The 17,595-nt window shown below is 35.7% G+C and overlaps 1 protein-coding gene across 4 annotated transcripts in view; it reads left to right on the forward strand.

Moving 5' to 3' along the window:
• LOC145690555 (glycosaminoglycan xylosylkinase) overlaps positions 1-17,595 on the forward strand; it is a 117,170-nt gene that overhangs the window by 76,280 nt on the left and 23,295 nt on the right. The window contains exon 9 of one of the 4 annotated variants that reach the window (XR_014132241.1): positions 4,860-5,067. The exons of the other annotated variants lie outside the window; for them this stretch is intronic. The gene's annotated coding sequence lies outside the window, so the exon portion shown is untranslated. The remainder of the gene's footprint in view (positions 1-4,859; positions 5,068-17,595) is intronic. 4 annotated transcript variants of the gene reach the window in all.

Raw genomic sequence — 17,595 nt, forward strand, 5'->3', positions numbered from 1 at the left:
TCTCAAAAGTCGCCTGACATAGAGTAACTCTGTTATTATCAGAGTTACAATAACGTGTAAGAGGGGAAACCGTCTCCAAATATAATATTTTCAATCTAAAGTGAAGGATTTTTTTAAATCGAACGAGCCATTTGGGCTGTACACTCTTTATGTGCCCAATGTTAAATGAAAATGCAACGTTGCCACTTACTTTGGGCTGGAGAAGGGAAGGACGGGACGGAAGGTGGACAAATTTTGTAAGAGTATGATGAATGGGGGCATGTTTGAAATGGGGGTTGGCCATCGACACGTTAGCATAACAGACTAGTAACTTCATTCACTTACGTTGTGGATTCAGGTAAATGGCAACGTTTCATTCTCATGTAACAGTGGGTGCATAAAGAGTGTACAGCCCAAACGGCTCGTCTGATTTAAAAAAATCCTTCATTTTAGATTGAAAACGTCATATTTGCAGACAGTTTCTCCTCTTACATTTTCTTGTAGCTCTGATAATAACAGAGTTACGCTATGTCAGGGGACTTTTGAGACAACCTGTATTATAAGGACATAGCCTGGCATATTATTATTAACTTAATAATAAAATTGATTTTAATGCGCTTATGTATTTATCATATACAATTAAATAATAAAGTTAGCTTTATTATTAAGTTAATCTGATAACTGTTTGACAACTGCTGTTGTCTTTGTCAAATCAGAACCCTTCGAACCTAAAAGTGAGTCGTCTTTCTTTTGCGTTTTTACTGTATTCTCATCGTTTATAAACTTTCAGATCTTTTATGAAAATTCTATAGAATACGAAATGTTGATACCAAAATACCACTTTGAGCTAGAAAATGTATTTATGTACAAACATCTATTTACAAACAATAGTTTATACTTTATTAAGTACCTTCTTTTGTTGTTCTTCTTCCTTTGATTCTTGTTGTTTAAATTGCTATGAACGTTCTTAAGGAGGTTATATTTATCTAAAATACTAGAAATAAGTTTTCTTGTCATTCGAATTAACTTAGCTTTAATTACTACTTTTTAAAACACTCATTGTTTGCATTTATCATGTAGCAAATCTGTTATAAACAATAATAAATGTTAATAATGTGTCAAATTATTTTTGAGTCATTAATTGAAAGTAAATTCTGCTAATAGAAACTCCAATGCATCGTGAATTGGGAAGTAATATAGAAGCCATAATTTAGCAGTTAGAAATTACATTTAATATTAAAATTTAATGTAATCTCATTTATGCAAAAGTTAGTTTCGAGAAATTTCGGTTGCAGCATTTTTCAATTATAAACAATGAATACAATTAAATAAGGAAACAGTGAAACTTTATCTAACGACCATGAGGGGATGGAATAAAATTATTGTGTGTGTTGATAGGTGAAACAATATGCATTCGTTATTATTACAATCAAGAGTGATTGGAAATATCGAATAATACTTTTGATAAAGTGGATGCTTTCAAATATCTAGGATCAGTATTAACGGAGGAAAATCATATTCACAAAGAAATTAAATGTCGACTAAAAGCAGGGAATTGTATTATTATTCAGTGTTCAGATGCTTGTCGCGAATTCTGTCGAGGAATTTGAAGGTTAAATTATATAAAAACGATAATCATACCTGTTGTTCTGTATGGGTCCGAAACATGGTCACTTACTCTGAGGGAAGAACATAGATCGAAAGTATTGGAGAACATGATCCTAAGATGAATATTCGGACCCAAGAGGAACGGGAATGGGAATGGCGGAAACTTCATAACGACAAACTACATAATTTATACGATTTATCAAACATTGTTAGGGTCATCAAATATAGGAGGCTCAGGTGGGCAGGTCATGTAGCCAGGATGGAAGAAAGTAGGAACACCTTCAAAGTCTTAACTGGAAGACTAATCGGAAAACGACCATTAGGAAGACTTAGGCGCAAATGAGAGGACAATATTAAGATGGATCTCGCAGTACAAAGTAGAAACTGGATCCAGTTGGCTAAGGATAGAAGTCAGTGGATAGCGTTTGTGAACGCGGCATTGAACCTTCGGGTTCCATAGGCCATAGAATTAGTTAGTTAGTTAGTGGTCTGCGTGTGTTCGGATGCTATCCTTGTTGTAGGTCGATGAATGTCATAACCAATGTGACCGAAGTGTAAAATATAATTTTACTTCACACTTTATTATTGTTATTGCACTGATTACCTTATACACCAATTTCTAGGTAATAATAATACCAAAGTACTGCAATGCATAGTCGCAGTGCTTCACCTTCATTTAGTTGTTGCAGTACCATTACATAATTCAATCCAAGAATCGTGGCTGAATATACCAAGACATTGGCCATGGTCATTTTGTAAGAATAACATTACAATAAAGTTTCCAATAAGAATGTTAGAACTTTGTAATGAGATTGAATGAAAACCACAAATATATATATATATATATATATATATATATATATATATATATATATACATACATACTAGGTGCGGCAATTAAATAACGAGACTGGCGTCATAAATGTGATGTATTGCAAAGAAAGTTACAATTGACTGCTATTCCCTTCAATATACTCCTGTCCCCTATCTATACACCGCTGTATACGTGCCCTCCGTGCGTTCAAAGCAATGCTGTAGGTCATCAGACGTCACCCTGTTCAACAACTCTGCCGGTTTTTGTTTCATCTTTTACACAGTCTGAAAATGTATTCCCTTCAATGCACTTTTCACTTTTGGGAATAGATAAAAGTCACAGGGAGCCAGGTCTGGGGAATACGGAGGAGGGTCGAGCACAGAAATGCGCTTGCCTGCTAAAAACTGCTTCACAGAAAGGGCATTATAGGCAGGCGCATTGTCTTGGTGGAGGATCCATGCATCGTTCTTCCACAAATCCGGTGTCTTTTTCCTTTTTCTTTCCCTCAGCTTGATTAGGACTTCTTTGTAGTAGGTCTGATTCACCGTTTGACCTTGAGAGCCCATTCAGTCATGATGATACCCCTGATATCGAAAAAAACGATGAGCATTGCCTTCACTTTCGACTTGCTCATTCGTGCTATTTTCATTCTTGGCGATGTGGAAGTCCTTCAGTGCATGGATTAAGGCTTAGTCTCGGGGTCATACTGGAAAATCCATGTTTCATGACATGTGATGACACGTGTTAGCAAGTCTGGTTCTGATTTGAGTCGTTCCATGATGTCACAGCAAATGGTCTTTCGAATGTGTTTTTGTTCCTGAGAGAGGTTCTTCGGGACCATATTTGCATAAACTTTTGTCATGTTGAAATTGTCATGCAAAATTTGTCTTATTGTCTCATTGTTAATGTTCGTCATGTCTGCGATCATCCGAATACTCATACATACGTCTGTCTTTCCGCAGAAGTTCTATAATTTTTTGAACATTTTCGTCCGTTCTTAAACTCAAAGGGCGGCCGGGTCGTTCATTATCTTCAACCTCCTCCCTACCTTCTGAAAATCGTTTGTGCCATTCGTAAACTCGCGCACGCGACATAGCATTGTCACCATACACCTTTTTCAACATTGCACAACATTCCGTCGGTGTTTTATTATTATTATTATTATTATTATTATTATTATTATTATTATTATTATTATTATTATTATTATTATTATTATATTTTATTTTATTTCACCAGCAGTATGATGTTAATGTGCTGCTCAACTTTACTGTTCACCATGATTCCGGCACTACTGTCCTCTTCATGCAAGCCTGCAAAGAAAAGGAAAGCTTTCAGAATCATGAAACAAACAGTGGCCGCTCATGAAGGTTCAAGATCAATAACACATCATTAGCTACCTCCCCCTCACGATCCTGCGCGACAGGAGGTGGGCAGTCTTGTTATTTAATTGACACACCTCATATATATATATCAGCGTCTTTTTCCGATTTTGGCTTTTGCGTAGCAAAACGCGAAACAAATTTGCATCGGAATTTACAACCAACAAAGAAAAATACTATTCATTTATGTATTTTGTTTTTTACATGAAATAATAATCCTCTTTTTTTTGTATTGCAAATAAGTATGATAATGAAAACCAACGGAAAAAATAAAATAATAATAGGAACTATATTTTAAAAATATTCTAAGTTTGATATTCTACAGATTTTTTAAGTTTGTAGCAGTTTCTAGATTTGCTCATTTGAATTTTTTTATTTATTAAGTTTTAGGTCTGTAATGACTTAAAGAAACGGAAAATTTGGAATTACGCAGTCCACGAAGTAAACCTTCATTTTTATGATATAATCAAAACTTAGTTTTACACAAATATTCATTTCCTAATTGTACCCAATTGCTACTCGAATCAAGTTCGATTTTCCATTTTCTAAACATTTTAAACCAATCGTTAATTTTCTTTCGTCATTTCAATGTAAAATAACAGACCATAGCAAAACGAACATATATATTTCTGTGCCAATGCTATGAAACAAATAGATAAAAAGAGTACTGCTAAGGTCGCGTAGTTTACATAATATTCTAAATTTCGCAATGTAAACTCGAGTCTTGGATTTCGAGAGTCCATTGAGCAGCTATCTGTACGTATAAAGTATCAAAGAGAATATGGTTTCTGTCTTCAATTCAGCGACCAATTTCCAATAATTCGGTTTGTAGTCATTAGTAGTTCGTATTCTTAGAGCCTCACAGATACCTAAACAAAAAGTTTGGGTTTCCGAGAGGATTTAACTATATGTAAGATCGAAAGAGAACCGTTCTGTTGAAGAGAGAGAGAGAGAAACTAAGTCGTGAATGGGGAAGTCGCTATACTTTAACTGTAATCTTGTAATTTAATAATTTAGTCAAAATATGAAATTAAAATAAATTAATGAATTTTGGAAATGCTTTATGTATGTTTTAGGATTAATTCATATCGGACTTCTGAAGAGAAAAAAATATTTTATGACCGTGCCAATAGTGACAACTCCTAGTCACGACCCCTCTTCAGTTTTATTAGAAAGAGGAAAAGAAAGAGTGAGAAAGAAGAGGAGGTAGAAGGAAGGAGGAAAAGAGAAAGAGGAAAAGGAGAAATTAGGGATAAATGATTACTGGATAATTATGGACATGTGGTAAAGAAACTTGAATAGTTATTAAAAGGTGATTCATATTCGAAGGTTATTACTTGAGGATCAATTCTGAATTGATCCCGAAAAGACACATGTTCCCACATACGACCCCGACCTGGATCTAGGCAACTGCACAAGTAGGAGTTGCCCTAATCCAGCCCAGGTGACGAGAAGTTTTAATTTAATGTTTGTCTATTGTTTCGAAATGTTGAATAATCTGTATCCAGTATTTGAACTTCTATAAAGGAGATCGAACACACTTCTGAATCAGCCAAGGAAAAAAAAATCAAAGTGTATATTTTCCACAAATAGATGTTTTGCGATTTCTGAAAAGACTGTCGTTATTCTGGCTCATCATGTTATTTTGGCTTTTCTCCTAGAGTCGATTTAAACTACTCTAGAGTCGGTTATCTTTCATGACCTCCGTCATACACTAATAAATTTAACATGCTGTTGTACACTTATTATGAACATTATCACAGTAAATCAATATTAAATGCTACCGCTTAAGACTAAATTTACCATTCATTCACACACACTCACATACATACAGGACAGCGTATTAACATGAGCAATAATAGTTTTAAGAGAAACCATGTAACTATAATTTGGTGAACATTTAGTACATTTACTGAGAAATTGACACAGAATTTTATAAACATGCAATAAGTGTACATATTAACGTATCAATTTATACATGAAGTTGAATACTAGTAATATAATAGTATGTACACACACACACACACACACACACACACACACATATATATATATATATATATATATATATATATATATTGCAATGAGCACTTTCAGGCCCATTGCTAGTTTGTACATATATGCATATATTTAAAGGAAATCTAATATTCATATTATTTCTTGTTTATTAATACATATATAATTAGGTTAAAAAACCAGCGCTGGTAAAATTATTATAGTTTGGTATTTTTGTCTATTAATCTTATATAAATTTATATATTCATGTGTGCATTTATGTATTGTTTAATGTATGTATATATATGTATATGTTAATCTTTAAAAGTTATTCTTTTCAGTTTTTTTTTTTTTTTAAAAATAATTCCAAGTAAGGCAAAAGTTTAGTAGCTAGCTAGCTCATTTGGAAACACTGTTAAGCTCAGTGACAGTTTCTTCTCGTCGTAGCGGAGAGGGGGAAAGCTGTTAAATCGTATATAAGTAAGAAGGGAATGGCAGCGAGGAGGCAGATTTTGGATTCTTTTGAGAGAATCGAGACAGAATTTTTAGCGGGAGGAGCTTTCGTGCTCCTTGGGTCTCTTTTTTCTTCGCGACTTTTCTTTTTAAGTCAGAGCATGGGTACAGCCGAAAGAGATGGCTGTGTATAGGGTCAACCTTTAGACTTGTTAAGCGGAATACAATTCAGAATATTTGAGTTCTGGTTGTATGTCCAAGGGTAAGGTCTAAGGATAGGTTCGATTCCCGGTTAGGAATATTTAAGAAATGAAATTTAGTAGGGATTTTTAGATTTATTGTGACATCGCTCCTTCCGAGCGCTGTATGTTTTCAGAAATTTTCTTTATCTTGATTTTAGGGAAGGCTGTTGCTATGGCAACCGAGCCGGATGAGTAATATATACTTTTTTTTTTCCTCGGCTAGTTGTTTCCGATTAGCCGATTAGATTTTTCACAGCTGATTCCTCACATAAGGGGATGGTAGGCTGTTGTTTGTTTTGAATTTTATTCCTACTACCGAGCCTGAGAGAAGGTGCTTTATTCCTAAATGAAGGAATTTTCCATTTCCCTTTATCCTTTAAAGTCTGTTAGCTAGCTGATTTCCTTAAGGGTTGTCCAATAAAGGGCGATTCCTGAATTAGGGATTTAGGCCAGACTGTACTCAGAATGTTGGGTCTGTCTTTAGAGTATGTGAGGTTCATGATGGCTTGTACGAGGACGCATGTTCAGAACCTCTCTTAAGGAATTTTAGACAAATTTTAAAGGAAGCTTCATGTTTGGAGCGAACTGTTATTTAAGGTTTTAAATAGGTGGGGACCTCTGGGTCTAGAGGTGTACCTGAACGAAATTTTTTTTTTTTTTTTTTGATTAGAGAAATCATTTACATTAAGGAATATTAATCACAGAGAACTTCTTTTTGTTTTGTTCTGTTTTTGAAATTTTGAATAAACTAGTCTACTTGGAAAAGTCTGATTGATATAAAATTCCCTGAACCTTGGGTATTGATATTAAGTTTATTGTTTACTAGTTACCTAGACGATTAGTAAGCAAATTTATTTATATTATGTGTGTGTCTCACGAATTAAGTTTCAGGTGTTAAAGCGTAGTATAAGATAGTAGAAGGAACATACTATATTATATACGTGTTATATAGGGCACATCACATAATTTTGGGGGCTGCTGTCCGAGATATTAGACTTTTCTTTTAAGCAGTATATGCGTTTAAGATCAGGGAAGATACTGAGAAACATGGAGTCCAATTCTATAGAATTAGAAGCTTTGAGACAAGCTCTGGGCATGGAAGGAACCGAACAGTTGAGCGCTGAGTCTCTATTAGATTATATTAGGAATTTGAAAGATACACAAAATGCACGGAGAAGTGAAAATGCTAGTTGCTCGTGTAGACAGGATTTTGAGGAAGTGAAACTACAGCTTTCACATTTTTCTGGGGATCCGTCGCAAGATCCATTTGAGTTTTTGTCTAGTTTAGAAGACTTTGCGGCGCATAAACAAGTCTCGTTAGAGATTATTCTAGAAAGAGTCGTGCCAAAAGTCTTAGAGCGAGAAAGTAAGGAATGGTTCCAGTTTAAGAAGCCTTTCGCAAATTTTGCGGAATTCAAAGACAGCTTCCTTAAAGAATATTTTAGTTTTAATTATAAGGAAGAGATTGAATCGCAGTTAGTGAGTAGGATTCAGAAACCAAGTGAACCTCTTGCGCGTTTTGTTAGGGAGATGTCACTTTTGTTTAAGAGATTGCCTGACCCTCCACGAGAAGTAGAACAAGTAAAGAAAATTTTGACCAAGGTACACCCAAAGTATAAGGTCTATTTACATGAAAAAGAATTTTCGGGACTGAAACAGCTAGAAGCGTATGCTTTAAAAATACAGTCATATTTATTGGAGGAATTGAATTATGTAGTCTCATGAGGTTGAACAGAAAAGGGCAGACTTAGCTGTAGTTGCTACAAAGGGGACGGTTTTAGACAGTGCGCCGGAAATTAGAGCAGAAGCTCTAAACCCAGCTCTTTTTAAGAGACAAGATAAAGTTGTAGGCGAAAATACTAAGGAAAAACAGCCGATAAAATGCTTTTTCTGCAAATCTGACGGGCATAAAAAATCAGTCTGCGAAAAGTTTAAAAAGTGGAAGAAAAATGCAGGAAAAGAGAACGTATCTGCAGCCACTTTTGTTAGGAAATTAGCGACAAGTAAAAATGCACCGCCATATATATTTGGATATTTCTATAGGCAGCTGACCGAACTTTTCTTGGATTCTGGAAGCCAAATATCTATCACAGATGGAAACACTGCTAGGAGATGGGTAGAACAGGGCGCTCGAAGTAAAAAAATAAAGCAGGAAATTTCGTTGGCCTCAGGGCATGTTTTCGCGTACAAGCTGGTTTTTCCAACTTTCTGTATAAAGAAAAAGGAATTGTCGCATCCATTTTATGTTTTAGAGTCGGCTAACATTCCCGTTATAGTTGGAAATGATCTGTTAACGAAAGCCAAAATAGAATTACACATGTGTAAAAATGGTTGGCGTTTTCAGAATGAAGAGAAACTAACAGGTTTTATTGAGCCACAAAGACATAACACTAACAAAGGGAGGTGCAATATTAGGGCAAATATGCGAGCACAAGACATGGGGTCAGCCTTTTCTTCTGAAATGAAAGAAGGAGGGAAAAAGGTGTCTGGTAGCGTTGCAGAATCTCCACAGAGAGAGAGGAAATTGAGGACCGATTGGGAAGAAAAGAAAAGGAATAACGGATCAGGTCATTTTTTACGACTGCGTCGGCCAAAGACAAAACCTCTGGGGCCAGGGAACCACTAATAAAGGCTACTATTCTGGGGGGAGAAACATATCTTTATGCGGATAGCGGGAGCTCCCTCTCCTATGTGTCGCAAAAGGAAGCAGAAAGGTGGGAAGCCAAAGGTTGCAAATTCAGAAAGGACACTTTGTTTTTGTCTCTAGCCCAGGGGACAGCTATTTCTCATAAGAGCACTATTGTCGATGTTTTTATTAGGGGTATCCGTATAAGACAGAAGTTCCATCTCCTCCCCCTACTTATAAAAGACGCGATTGTGGGCAGGGATTTTCTCCAGAAAAGTAAAATTGTTCTTTATATTTCTCAGAATGGCTGGAATATTGACGATGGTTTACAGTCTGTTTGTGTTTTTGACTCTGAGAAGAAAGAAAAAAGGTCGCACTTGGAGGACTCTTTGTATATTCAAGAGAGACAGAACACCGTTATAGAACAGATGTTGTCTCGTGTCGCTATTGATAAAGATACAAAAGAGAGGTTGAGAGAAATTTTGGAAAAACACAGAGAGGCTTTTAGCCATAAACCGGGACTTACACATCTAATAAAACATAACATAAATGTTCGGAATCCAAAACCATTTTCATCTAAATTGAGGCCGCTCTCTTTTGAGAAGAGAAAGATAATGGAAGAAGTTCTTGACCAAATGGAAAAAGATGGGATCATTGAAAAAACACTTCATTCTAAATATATCAGTGCTCCTATTTTACATCAAAAGAAAAATGGGGATTATAAGCTGATAATGGACTCGAGAGTTTTGAATTCTATGACTGAGGGTAAAAAATACAGTCTTCCTAGTATGACAGAAGCTCTTTCTTATTTAGGAAATAAGCGTTATTTTATATCACTGGATATTATATTTGCTTTCTCACAAATTGAGTTTGATGAGCAGAGTAAGGAATTTACTACCTTTATTACGCATAAGGGCTTATTTAGGTTCACAAAAGGGTGTTACGGAATAAAGGATCTTCCGCATAGTCTGGCTAAGCTCATGCAATTGGTGCTTAAGGAACTTTATTTCACTAAAGTTATAGTATACTATGATGACATCCTATGTGGCGGAGAAACAAAAGAAGAACTTCTCGAAATTTTAGATGAGACATTAAAGAGAATTAAAGAGGCTGGGTTAACACTAAATCCTGATAAGGCGGTATTTTTCGCTCAAGACATTGAATTTCTTGGCCACCGTATTAGGCCTGGGTATATTTCTTGTACTGAAGAAAAAATCAAGATGGCCAAACAGTTTCAGAGACCAAGAAATGTAAAACAAGTCCAAGCGCTTTTAGGCTTTTTCAATTTTTTTCATTTTCGGATCAAGGGGATTGCTGAAATTTTAGCGCCAATAACAGATCTTTTGAAGAAAGATAAACCGTTTATATGGACTCAAGTTCATGAGGAAGCGTTGAATAAATTAAAAGAGGCTCTAGCAGAAGACCCCATGGTTCTTCCACCTAAAATGGGGGAGCCATACCACATATTCGTAGATGGCTCTAGTATCGCGTCGGGGTATACTCTGTGTCAAAAAGATGACCAGGGGAAACTGGGGGTAGTGGCCTATGGGTCCAGGAAGTTATCACCGGTACAGGCGAAGTACAGCGCAACACATCTCGAACTTTTGGCTATAGTATTAGCTTTAGAAAAGTTTGAAATTTTCTTGATGCATGCACCTGTCGTGTATGTTTACACTGATCACAAACCGATTTTGACTATTCTTAAGTCGAGTAAAATCTCTCCGATGTTAAGTCGCTGGGCTGCGAGAATTTCTCGATTTCCTGTGGTTTTGAAATTCTTGCCGGGAAAGAAACAGCCAGTAGATATGCTCTCTAGGTTAGAAGGAAATTATACAGAAGGACCGGAATTTGAGGGTTCCGCTGAAGCAAATGATTTACTTCCTCTTGAATCAGAAAGTGACAAGGGCTTTCTGAAGGTGGAAGTAGAGGGCCAGAAGTTGATAGATATTCAGGATCTTCCTTCAAATGATTTATTTTTCATAGATGTTCAGAGGACTAAGGAGATAAAAACTCTGAAGAAGGAACTTAAGAGGAAGCGAAACGATGAATTTCCTCTGAGTGATAGGTCGTGCTACATTTCAGACAGGGAGAAGTTAGAGTTCATGTCTGAGTTACCTTTTAATATTTTGGCTGTAAGTAAGGACGAACAAGTTGAGGAATTTCCAAATTCTTATGATTTACAAGATTTCGAAAAATGGCGACAACTACAAAGGGCTGACACGCTTCTTGGTAAATTGATTGATTATAAATGCGGAGAGAAAAGAAATTTTTCCAGGCGACTTAAACAGACTTTGCGACAGCTCGATAGAGTTACCTTCTTTAATGAAGAGAATATTTTGATGAGGACTGTCAAAATTAAGGGGGAAGAAAGGGATGTAATATGGGTACCAGATAAACTGCGGGCCACAGTTTGTAAAGCAGCCCATATTGAGAAAGAGTCAGGGCATCCGTCTTTCATAGAAACTTTAGATAGAATCAGAAGTCGTTTTTTCTGGAAGGAAATGAAGAAGAATGTTAAAGATTTCACGAAGGCTTGCGTTCCGTGTAGCATTTTTAAGGAAAATATAAATACGAAGTTCGGATATATGGAGAGTTCCTTAGTAAGAGCACCCGGAGAAGTCCTGTATGCGGACAATCTAGGTCCTATCACAAAAACTAAAGTAGGAGGGTATCGATATTGTTTAGTATTAGTAGATGCTTTCACAAGGTTAGTGAAACTTTTCCCTCTTCGAAAGCTTACAGCTAAGATTATGGTTGAATGTATTCTGACTTTTTTCTCAGAATTTGGAACATACAAAAGATTAGTGACGGATAATCACAGTATTTTCAATAGTGAAATTTGGAAAAGGGCCATGGAGAGCTTAGGGGCTAGATACAGTTTTATCAGTTCATATAGGGCGCGTGCTAACAAGGCTGAAAAGGCAATAAAGGACGTTAAATGTCTTTTAGGCATATATAATGCAAAGCACGAGAACTGGAATCAGGATTTGAAATTAATTGAATTCGCTCTAAATTCAAAGAAATGTTCGAGCACTGGGTACTCTGCTTTTTATTTACATTTTGGCAGGGAGCTTCGACATCCTTGGTTAGATTTAAAAACCAAGAAAGAGAAGGAAACAAATTTGAATGTCGATCACCCGAAATATGTGGCCGAGTTGAGGAACAGGTTGGAGAAAGCTTACCAACGGGCGAACAAAATTCAAGAAGAAAAGCATAGAGCATATGGGAAGATTTATAATAAGGGAAGACGACCGAGCCCTTTTAAAGTAGGACAAGATATATGGCTGAGAGTCATTAGGATTTCCTCGCCTACTCAGAATATTAGCGCATCGTTGGCGAATCGATATTCTGGTCCATGGTGTATACTGAGTCAGGTAGCCACAAACACATTTTTGGTAAGGAACAAGTGGTCCGGGAGGACAGTAAAAACCAATGCAGATATGATGAAACCTGTTTTTAAAGCTCCCGACTTTGCTAAACACGTCGTCGAATTACAAGCAGAGTACGCGAAGGAAATCAGCCCGAACGAAATAAAGAGGAAAGATGGGGGGAGAGTAAAACTACCCACCGACCCTGTAGTTTGATTTTTTTCTTGAAGTTGGATTTTGTAAACAACAAATTTCCTTAGAGATGTTTTTATTTTAGCTAGTTCAATCTGAGTTCGCTTCGAGGGCAGTTCACGTCACGAGACGAGACCGTAAAGTTCAGATTCTTAGTTTCTCTAAAGTACATTCAGACAGCATGTCTCGCCAGACTAGGTCAGTATACGTAGGTGCTAGACCTAACCCTGAAGACCCGTTAAAGCTTCAGTTATTATGTCACGTTGATGCACCGAAAAACAATAAAAGAAGAGCAAGGTTTGCTCAAGATGAAACTTCAAGTTCAAAAAGAAGCCGAGTGGAAGTGGCCGAAATGACACTGAATGATATTCGTAACATGCAGTGCGAGCCGAAAAAAGAGGAGGGGCACCATTCTTTTGAGCATCCTCCGGGTCCCTCAAGAACGCAACACGAGGACGAGGATTTCATAGACCTTTTTACGGATGGAGAAGGACTGGGAATTCCAAGGACTCCAGGGAAAAACATCAGGTTTCCGGAGAGAAAAGAAGAAGCATCCCAAATCAGGAGGAAGCTGGATCTTTAAGGATTGATTGTAAGTCAATAATTCTCTTTTTTTTTTTTTTTTTTTTTTTTCAGGAAAGTGTTATTTGGTTCAAATAGATTCGTGAACTGTACGAGACTTTAGACTTTCGAGGCGTCCATAAGTCCTCGAGACAAATTATCAATTCTGATTTTTTTTGTGCGTGTGTGTGTTGTAAATAATTGTTTTGTCTATTAATCTTATATAAATTTATATATTCATGTGTGCATTTATGTATTGTTTAATGTATGTATATATATGTATATGTTAATCTTTAAAAGTTATCCTTTCAGTTTTTTTTTTAAAAAAAATAATTCCAAGTAAGGCAAAAGTTTAGTAGCTAGCTAGCTCATTTGGAAACACTGTTAAGCTCAGTGACAGTTTCTTCTCGTCGTAGCGGAGAGGGGGAAAGCTGTTAAATCGTATATAAGTAAGAAGGGAATGGCAGCGAGGAGGCAGATTTTGGATTCTTTTGAGAGAATCGAGACGGAATTTTTAGCGGGAGGAGCTTTCGTGCTCCTTGGGTCTCTTTTTTCTTCGCGACTTTTCTTTTTAAGTCAGAGCAGGGGTACAGCCGATAGAGATGGCTGTGTATAAGGTCAACCTTTAGACTTGTTAAGCGGAATACAATTCAGAATATTTGAGTTCTGGTTGTATGTCCAAGGGTAAGGTCTAAGGATAGGTTCGATTCCCGGTTAGGAATATTTAAGAAATGAAATTTAGTAGGGATTTTTAGATTTATTGTGACATCGCTCCTTCCGAGCGCTGTATGTTTTCAGAAATTTTCTTTATCTTGATTTTAGGGAAGGCTGTTGCTATGGCAACCGAGTTGGATGAGTAATATATACTTTTTTTTTCCTCGGCTAGTTGTTTCCGATTAGCCGATTAGATTTTTCACAGCTGATTCCTCACATAAGGGGATGGTAGGCTGTTGTTTGTTTTGAATTTTATTCCTACTACCGAGCCTGAGAGAAGGTGCTTTATTCCTAAATGAAGGAATTTTCCATTTCCCTTTATCCTTTAAAGTCTGTTAGCTAGCTGATTTCCTTAAGGGTTGTCCAATAAAGGGCGATTCCTGAATTAGGGATTTAGGCCAGACTGTACTCAGAATGTTGGGTCTGTCTTTAGAGTATGTGAGGTTCATGATGGCTTGTACGAGGACGCATGTTCAGAACCTCTCTTAAGGAATTTTAGACAAATTTTAAAGGAAGCTTCATGTTTGGAGCGAACTGTTATTTAAGGTTTTAAATAGGTGGGGACCTCTGGGTCTAGAGGTGTACCTGAATGAAATTTTTTTTTTTGATTAGAGAAATCATTTACATTAAGGAATATTAATCACAGAGAACTTCTTTTTGTTTTGTTCTGTTTTTGAAATTTTGAATAAACTAGTCTACTTGGAAAAGTCTGATTGATATAAAATTCCCTGAACCTTGGGTATTGATATTAAGTTTATTGTTTACTAGTTACCTAGACGATTAGTAAGCAAATTTATTTATATTATGTGTGTGTCTCACGAATTAAGTTTCAGGTGTTAAAGCGTAGTATAAGATAGTAGAAGGAACATACTATATTATATACGTGTTATATAGGGCACATCACAATATATATATATATATATATATATATATATATATATATATATATATATATATATATATATATATATATATATATTTTAATAGATAGCTTAAAAGAAAAAAATATTTTATTTAACTTTTGGTAAAAATGATATAGATTCGTGAATAAGTTTAATATACGAAATGATGAATGGAAAGAGAAAAAAAAAATCTTAAAATGAGGGTTAGTAATGAGTCTTTATCTCATTTATGAGCATTTTGAAAGTAATTAAAACGAGTCCTTTCTCCTACTTTCAGAGTAGCTATAATAATATGCATATTGTCGAAGCACCCTTTCTGGTGTCCACACGTTTCACTTTTTGCATTTCTTATATTCGCACATGAGGATTATATACGTTAATCATAATCCACATATATTCGGTTTATAAAAGTATTCATCAATACACTTCTCCCATTTCGGGGGTTAAGAGATCAAAGTCTCGTCACTCGTATCACGATGACTATGTTACGTATTCTGTCATTTGCTTACTGTCATACTCACTATCTTTCAAAAAAAAATATCTCTTGGTATTACTAGTTACACACATTTTTCGTTAGATTTGTACTATGTACAGTATATGTATGCAAGAGAATTTTCCAAGTTCAGAAGGACTTTCGTTTTTATTGTAAACACAGCTACTAAGGTGGAAACACTGGTGAAGTTTGAGGATTCGTATGGGAGGGATGGAAATCGAAATGTATTTCTACAGAAGGATTTTAGTTTACTAATTTGAGGGTTGATTGAAGCACACATTAGGGTTACGATGATCTGCCTAAATCCCATGCTACATGCAGTTAGTATTATACAATGTTAGTTGATACGTATATTACTTAATAACATTACACGGTTCGAAGAGAATATCTAACATGCGGCGGTATTTTCTAACATTTACATTGTACATTTATCGGATATTTCGTAACTATGGCAACCAGGAACCGTTCGGGGTAAGGTACTAAGACCTTCACACATATTTATCTACTCAATTCAATATTATACATTTTACTTCAATATTATATTCATATTCCACACATTCATATCTCAACATATATATATATATATATATATATATATATATATATATATATATATATATATATATATATATATATATAATAATTATTTAATTTTTCACAATAATAACCCCGACAAATTGAATTCGTAGGTTGCAACACTTTACATAAGGAAATCCGACATATCGCACATATACCAATTCGACTAATTACACGCGCATAATGATAAAATTAGTATTCTCAAATATTTTATTTAAAGTGGGGGACATCTAACTTATCATGGCAGCCATGTAAGCATATAATATGTATAAGTATATGATTCTATAATGTTAACACTATATTTGGGCCTAGAACAACTACAATAACAACATTCAAGTTTACGGTTGCTAATGGAAACAAAAGTAGAAAAATAACTAATAATCCGAAGGAATTCTGAACGAATAATGAAAAAAAATTGTATCATGTACTGAACCACCGCCCACTACCGCAATGGGTCGAAAATTTGATGGAAAACGTTCCCTTAACCTTCCACATCAACGAATATCTCTACAAATCGTGTCTCGCGACATCTCAGCTGGTGAGTCAAATTCAAATGATATGTTAAGAGGTTGATATACGTCAGGAATACTGGGGAGGAAGGTTAAAAAATGAAAACAGCAGAGAACAGAAAGAAAAAGCGGCGCCAAAGAAATAAGCTAGGACACTAAAACTACAAAGATAAGTGGTCTTATTTAGACACAACAATCCACAGCCAAATATACTTTAATATGCCGAAAAAGGTTTGGCCTACTAAATACATGGCCTAAGATAAATATCTCCAAACCCACAGCTAGTCCGTGTCCTGAGCGAGATTTCCAGCAAGACAATGGCTTTATGGAAATCTCACTTCGCGCTATGTCCACCTGAGACCTTGGAGACTCCGGCACTACCGGGAAGTCAGTGTGATATCTTAATTTAGGATTTCTGAAAAAAAATATCCGACCCCTCAGAAACTGAGAAGAGTTACGAGTAAAGTATGGAAAACTAGACTAAAGTCAATAACTAGAAAAAAAATCCTAACAGGGATTTGCCAAATTAAAAAAAATAAATAAAATAAATTTTGTGCTAGTAAGTTGTTTGCCAAATCTTGCTAGTCGCTACCAGTCCTCAAGGGCGCTAACCTTGAGGCGTCAATTAATTTCAAAACACTACTAGAAGTAGAAGAAGTGAGGATTCATGGACATTGGGGATTTTCGACGACCTGGTACGGCAATACGTGAGTCTACTGTAATAACTTTTCTATATTATTCGATCCTTTCCACTTCGTCACCTCTACGGACAGTAATGAACTTAGCTTAATCAGGTGACGTGGAAAGAAAAAAAAGAAATTTCAAAGTTGGAGAGTAGTATCACAAAAGTAAACTGAACGAGTAATTTTAAACTGTATCAATTCGGTAAACGGTTATTCTGTTCTTCGATTAACTGGAAAATATTCTGAACCATTTGCTATATGACTATTATTCGCATTGTCAAGCCGGTTGATCAGTTAACTGGTTTGTTTACTATAGAATGTCAACCCACGAAGTGAAAATACCAACCATCATTTTACGTAACACACTAGTCTCAAACAAAATTCTAACGTAATAATGTGCTAATATATTTATCGTTATATACATACAATCAATACCTTGTAGCAAACTTTACCACTGTGCACATATATACATGGGTGTCCTATTTATTCATACTCTAC

Source organism: Thermobia domestica, chromosome 7 (genome assembly GCF_964235325.1).
Source record: "Thermobia domestica chromosome 7, izTheDome1.hap1.1, whole genome shotgun sequence".
Taxonomy (NCBI): domain Eukaryota; kingdom Metazoa; phylum Arthropoda; class Insecta; order Zygentoma; family Lepismatidae; genus Thermobia; species Thermobia domestica.